The sequence below is a fragment of the Martes martes genome (genome assembly GCF_963455335.1).
Source record: "Martes martes genome assembly, chromosome: 4".
Taxonomy (NCBI): Eukaryota; Metazoa; Chordata; class Mammalia; order Carnivora; family Mustelidae; genus Martes; species Martes martes.
In genome coordinates, this window is record NC_137891.1 from 167,829,664 (window position 1) to 167,837,376 (window position 7,713).

Genomic DNA, 7,713 nt, shown 5'->3' on the forward strand with positions numbered 1-7,713 from the left:
AGAGTGTACCTAGCTTGCCCAGTATTACATGTCTAGGAAGTGGCCAGAATTCTAACCCGAAATATCTAACTCAGAAATCCTGATCATATCGTGGCACTAAGCAACCCTCGCACTCGATAAGAGGAAGCTGTTATTATTAACTGAAACCAAGCAAGCTATCCCCTGAGGACACTGCTTTCTCTGGGACCTCAAAAATGGAAGCTACTCCGATCTTTCCATGTACTGCAAAGGCCGGTAGGAGAGGAGGGCTCAGCAATCCATGGCCATGTCCACACCATTGCTCTTGCACCCTTGGGTAACATCGGCTTGTGACAGTGGCCATCAGGCTGTTCCGTCCACTACCCCTCATTGCTGCTGTCTTCTGTTAACCCTCGCCATCTCTCAGTGCATGGAGTTCTTGGGGCCTTGAAGGCCAACCCTAGTCATTCTCATCCTGGGCAAATTCAGTGCATCTTCTAGCCCCTCAGCATGGAAGGCCTTTGCTACCCTAACTCCAGTGACCCATTCCCAGGAGGGAGACTGTTCTGCCTCTGCCGGAGTCAGGAGGTTGACTGACGTGTGTGTGTGTACCCACACATAATTATTTATAAATTTTACTGATACAAAGGATGTGTAACATACAATTTAAAAATAATAAAATATGTATTACTTTTATTGTAAATTCCATGTAGCCAATTGATTCTCTCTTTTTAAAGATTTTGTTTCTTTATTTGAGAGAGAGCATGAGGTGGGGGGGTGGGTGTTGATGAAGGAGGGAGAGGCAGACTCTCAGTCCAATGTGGGACTCGATCCCAGGACACCAGGATCATGACCTGAGAGGAAGGCAGACGCTCAACCGATGGAGCCACAGGCAAATGCTTAACTGAGCCACTCAGGTACCGCTCCCCACCTCTTTTTTTTAAAGATTTATGTATTTGTTTGAGAGAGAGACAGGACTCAGGGAGGAGCAGAGGGAGAGAGAGAGAAGCAGATTCCCCTAAGTGCAGAGCCCAACATGGGGCTGGATCTCACCACCCTGAGATCATGACCTGAGCTGAAACCAAGAATTGGACGCTTAACCAGCTGAGCCACCCAGGTGCCCTCAATTGATTCTCACGGAACGCTTTTGCTGATTTTTGCCAAACTCTTACATCCTAGCCAGTCTGGTTGCATTTGACAAACCCAACATGAATGTTGGTTGAAATTTTCCTCTATGTTAAAGATTCAAAAGTAAAAAAATGAAAATTTATGTTAAAGCTTCACTCGTCCATCAATGATGCGACTTCTTTGCAGGATTGGATAATAGCTTTTGAATACTGCAAGACTATTTCCTCAATTTTTGGCGCCATTTACAAGGTAATGGCTATAGGCACTATGCTCTTTTTTTTTTTTTTACGATTTTATTTATTTGACAGACAGAGATCACGAGTAGGCAGAGAGGCAGACAGAGAGAGAGAGGGGAAGCAGGCTCCCTGCTGAGCAGAGAGCCCAATGCCAGGCTTGATCCCAGGACCCTGGGACCATGACCCGAGCCGGAGGCAGAGGGTTTAACCCACTGAGCCAACCAGATGCCACGGCACTATGCTCTTTAAAGTTTAATATGCATTACTAACATTTTCTCTGTTACTTTTTTAATAGACAATCAACAAAAAATAATATTCTGATCTGCAGCACTCGCCAGTTTCCATGGTATAAATACCTCACCCCATGGCCAATCTCAAGCTATCAGTAGACTCACTGAACAGAGAACTGGGAAGACAGGAGCAGTGGTGCCCCTTTGTAGTACTTCTACCGTACAGAAACAACAAAAAAATAACACAGATAATAGTGAAATGTAGTAAATAATTAGGAAGAGATGAGTTGGAAAAGTTTATGACTTTATCTTTTTTTTTTAAAAGATTTTATTTCTTTATTTGAGAGAGAGCATGAGAGGGGAGAAGGTCAGAGGGAGAAGCAGAGCCGTGGAGCCGGGAGCCCGATGCGGGACTCGATCCTGGGACTCCGGGACCACGACCTGAGCCGAAGACAGGTGCCCGATCAACTGAGACACCCAGGCGCCCCTATGACTTTATCTTTAAATATAATTTATTTGATTATAACTTTTTACAACTTCATTTTAAATAATGGCTGTATTTAACAACCAGCTCACCAAATTCCTAAAATGTACCAGCAAAGCACTGTGGAGGGTCATCTCCGACCAGCCCATAAAGCCATGTGTCTCACTCTTTCACCAGCAGCTCATCGGGTTACCCTCTGGTTCACTTTTCTATTCAACTCTCACCCCCCCACAAGCTGACTTCTATGGCACACCCTATACTTGTAGGTTAAACTCTTCTTTTCCTGTGCTGGCCCCCTGAATCCCAGTTTTCCGTAGGGCTCTACGGTGGGTGTCTGCTTGTCTCTTCCCATACATCTTTCTTCGGCGATCTCATTCAACTCCCCGACATTAGGCACCCAGAGGGCTCCCAGATCTGTAATTCCCAACCACATCTCTCTCTGGAGCTCCGGATCCATTTGTCCAGCCGTCTACCAGACATCTTGCTTGCTTGTCTCACAGCAACTCAAACTCAGCATTCAAGACTATATTCATTCCTTCTGCAGCCTTCGACCTCCACCCCTCAAATCTGACTTTGCCCCTCTTTTTCCTGCCTCTACGGATGCAGATGCTTTTATTTACTAAGTCAACTGAACCAAACACCAGGGCTTATCCTCCCTCCCTCTCTTTTCGTCATTGCCCCCATTTTTCATGCTGGCACCATATTCAGATTTACTCATTCATTCATTCAGTCATTCACTCATTCATCCATCCATCCACTGAAACTTAGAGCAAATATTTATCCAGAATGGATGCGTAGCATATTGGGCGAGAGCAAAAAGAGCTTGCTTGCAATCAGCCTGCCAGGCGTCAAATCCTGGCTCCGCCGTGTACCTAGCTTTGTTACCTTGGGAAAATTTGCATGGCCATTCTGTGTTTCTGTTTCCTTAAATATAAAGTGAGAATCATAATAGAATCTTCCTCGCAGAGAGCTGAGAGGATGGAATGGGTTGCTCTGAGTAGGACACTTAAAACTCAGCCTGACAGAGGGGCGCCTGTGTCGCCCAGTAGGGTAAGCATCTGACTCTTGGTTTTGGCTCAGGTCATGATCTCAGAGTCATGAGACTGAGCCCTGCGTTGGTCTTACACTCAGTGGGGAGTCTGCTTGCAATTCTTTCTCCCTCCCTCAGCACCTCACCCCTGTGTCAGCAGCACCATGTTCCCTCTGAAACCTATAGGAGAACCTCTCTTTGCTTTTTCCTAGCTTCTGGTTGTTTGCTGCCAATCTTTGGCATTCCTTGGCTCACAGCTACACATCCCCCGTCTGGGCCTTCACCATCATACGGCTTTCTCCCTGTGAGCCTCTGTCTTCACGTGGTGTCTTCTTATCAGGACATGAGTCCTATCAGCTTAGGAGACCACCCTATGACAGGATGACCTCATCTTAATGATTACATCGGCAATGACCTTGTTTCCAAATAAGGTCATATTCTAGGGTCCTGGGAGCTAGAATTTCAACATATCTGTTTTGACGGGAGACAGTCCAACGCATATCACGCAGGAACTATGATCTAGGGATTATATCTGATCCCCAACCTTCTTACCTCCTCTCTCCCTATAGCCACTGTCTTAGTTCGTTCTGTCTTGGCACACCTCCTGACTAGCCCCTAGTCTAGCCCCACCATCACCCATCCTATATGTGGCTGTCAGAGTGATCTTTCCAAAACATAGCTGATGTTTGGAATTCACCTCCTTTGGAAGCTCTTTGACTTTTCAGGTAAAAGATCTAGCTCCTTCCTGGCCCACTGCACTGAAACTTATACCACAACCCCCAGAACTGTGGGTCTCCAGTTGTACCATTCTCTTTCATAGCTCTGGACCGGTGCCGACTGTCTGCATTGCAGACACCTACCCTCACATTTCCCTCACATTCTCCTGTCTGGGGAAACCTTCCCTGACACCAGCCCCACCCCTCTTCCGAGTTCCTTTGGCACTCTGCGCACACCCTGAATATAGGAATCACTGAATTTAGTGTTTTTCTTGTGTCTTGCTGACAGGACAAAATGCCCCTTGAGAACAGGGATTGTCTTTGTATCCCCCATTATTAGACATTAATGTCACTTTCAATCTTTTCCCTCTTGCAAATAATACTGTGGTGAATATTTTCATGTTTAGATATCTTTTTCAAATTTAAAATTATTTCCTCAGGCACAACTCAAAAACAAAAAGACAAACAACCCAATTTGAAAAAATGGACAAAAGACTTGAATAGACATTTTCCCTGATGAAAATAAACAAATGGCCCATCAGCACATGAAAAGATGCTCAACGTCACTAGTCATTAGGAAAACGCAGATCAAAACCATCCTGAGACACCACCTCGTACCCACCAGGATAGCCATAGTAGTTTTTTTAAAAAGTGTTGGAGGGATGCACAGTCGGAGAAATTGGAACATTGCTGCCGGGAATGTAAAATGGTGGACCGCGGTAGAGCTTCGTCAGTGACTTATACATAAGAGTGACTGCATGACACAGAAATCCCACTCTTAAGTAGATGCCCCAAGGAGTTGAAAGCAGGTGTTCAAGCAAAAACGTGTACACGAATGTCTGTAGCTGCGTGATTCGCGAGAACCGAAAGGTGGACATGACCCGGATGTCCATCAACAGATGAACGAACAAACAAAATGTGGTCTGTGCATGCAGTGAATATTGCTCAAGCACAGAAAGATACAAAGTACTGATATATACCGCAGTGTGGAGGCATCTCGAAAACATCATGTAAAGTGAAAGAAACCAGACACGAAAGGTCACACAATATATGATTCCACTCATGTGAACTAGCCAGACTAGATAAATCCTTAGATGCAGAAAGCAGACTGGTGGTTGCCAGGGACAAGGGGGAGGGGACAATGGGAATTAACTGCTTAATGGGTACAGGTTTTATTTGGGGGCAATGAAATGTTTTGGAACTAGGTAGAGTAGTAGTTGCACCAGATGGGGAATGTATTCAAAGACACAGAATTGTACACTTCAAATGTTTCATTTTATGTTACATGAATTTTACCTCAATAAAGAAGTTGGTTTTTTTAAAAAAAGATTTTATTTATTTATCTGACAGACAGAGATCACAAGTAGGCAGAGAGGCAGGCAGGGGCGGGGGAAGGGGGAAAGCAGGCTCCCCGCTGAGCAGAGAGCCCGATGTGGGGCTCCATCTGAGGACCCTGGGATCATGACCTGAGCCGAAAGCAGAGGCTTTAACCAACTGAGCCACCCAGGCACCCAAGAAGTTTTTTTAAAAAAGAATGCAGTACTGATGCCTGCTTCAGTGCAGATGAACCCTGAAAACATTATCTTGCGTGAAAAATCCAGACGTCTTGTATGATTCCATTTATAGGAAATACCCAGAATAGACAGATTCATAGAGACAGAAAGCAGATTCAGGGCTGCCAGAGGCTAGGGCAGAGGGAACTGGGGGGATGTGGCTATGTAATGGATATGAGGTTTCCCTTTGGGGTGATGGAATGTTCTGGAACAAGAGAGCGGTGCTGGTTGCACAACGTTGCGAATGTTCTCAATGCTACCGCGTCGCACACTTTAATGGGTAAAATGGCAAGTTTTATGGAATGTGTATTTCAGCACGATAAAAAAATATTTCCTCAGGAAAGATTCTCTGAAGTGAAGCCAGAGTCAAAGGATGTGGTGTGTCACCGAACTTCTCTTGAGCAGGGTCGCTTGCTGCCCTGCCACCAGCCAGCTTCGTGAATTTGATGTACCGTTGTTCCTCTCAAGGAAGTGCTTCCTAGCCTAAGCTTAAATCGAATGAGAACTTCTGAAGCACACAGCCAGAGTTAACAGATCGTAGAGCTGGGAGGGGGCCCAGAGGGCATCTAGGCCCCTGGGCTGCATTCTTAGCAGACAAATACTTAGTGCCCTCCCGAAGTAAACTTGGCAGAAAACCTGCCTAAAGTCTATACGATGTAGGGTTTGTACTGTAGATGATATAAAATTTGGAACAAACCTCCTGGGTTCCTAGGTTCCCAGCTCTGCTGCTTATTATTTGTGTGAACTGGGATCTGACTCTGTGCCTCAGTTTCTTCATCTATAAAATGGGGACAATGCAGTGGCTATCTCACAGGATTGTGTTACAGATTAAATGAGTTTATATGTGTAATATGTTCGGGATTGCAATCTTAACTAAAAAAAAAAAAAAGTAAAAAGAAAGTAATTTATAAAATGCATTTTAAGCCTATAAATACCTAGGCATGATTATTCTAGGAGACGCTGAGGTAGTTAGGTGTTTGTACCTACACACAGAAGTACCCTGGATGCTGCAGCTCTAAACATGGACGGATAGGGGCGAGTTGTGCTTCAAAGACTCCAAGCCTTGGGTGCCTGGGTGGCTCGGTTGGTTAAGCAACTGCCTTTGGCTCAGGTCATGATCCTGGAGTCCCGGGATCGAGTTTTGCATTCGGCTCCCAGCTCCATAGGGAGTCTGCTTCTCCCTTTGACCTTCTCCCCTCTCATGCTCTCTCTCACTGTCTCTCTCTCAAATAAATAAATAAAATCTTAAAACAAGACAAAAAAGCTCTGAGCCTCGCCATTAATGACATGCGCTTCCAAAACCAATTCTCAGACAGATCTTTTTTTTTTTTTTTTTAAGATTTATTTATTTATTTATCTGAGAGAGAGAGAGAGAGAGAGAAAGAGAGTGTATGAGCTGGAGGGGCCAAGGGAGAAGGAGAGAGAATCTCGAGCACACCCAGTGCTAAGCATGGAGCCCGATGTGGGGCTCGATGTGGGGCTCAGTGTGGGGCTCGATCTCAGGACTGCCAGATCACAACCTAGGCTGAAACCAAGAGGCGCTTAACTGACTGCATCACTCAGGCACCCAACTTTTTTTTTAAAAGTCATCTCTACACCCAACATGGGTCTCAGATTCATGACCCCTGAAATCAGGAGTCGCAAGCCCTACCGACTGAGCCAGCCAGGCGCCCCTTAGGCAAATCATGAAACAGATTAAATCATTTGGTTTTCACTTGAGTTGCATTCCTGGTAAATATTTTTTAAAACCATACTTGTATGTAAAACGGAGTTAGATCTGGGCTCAGATAGCTTGACAGGTTTTTCATCTTCATAAATGTGCAGTGGGGCATTTGAAAGTGGGACACGGGACCATTCGTTACTGTGTGGGATGTCCTACATATTTCTGGATGTGTAGAAGCCCCAGCCCCCCCCTCTAAATGTCAGTATTCGGTAGTGGGTGTTTCCACCCCCACTGAGAACCACTGAAGTTATTCCAACCATCTCCTCTTCCAGACCTCATTACGGGGACTCAGAGAGGGAATTTAAAATAGGCCCTTATGCCTTTGACGCTTGATCACCCGTCTCCGTCTTCAGCCACGTGATCACTGTGGGAAGGGCCTTGTCAGTACGCAGGACTCCGCCCTGGCCACATTTAGGCACTTTATTCCTGTCTTTGCCTACACACCATCTTTCTCCCCTCTCTCTCTCTCTCTCCCTCCCTCGGCCCCAGCACCCAAGCTGTCACCACTCCTGTGGGCTGTGCCCTCAGCACGGGCGACTACCGGTTCCCTGCTTCCGCCCTTGCCCCATGACAACCTGTTCTTCTCATAGCAGCCAAAGGAGCTTTAAAAAAAATCACATCAAGCCACTCCTCTGCTTTAGCTCCTCCAGAGGCT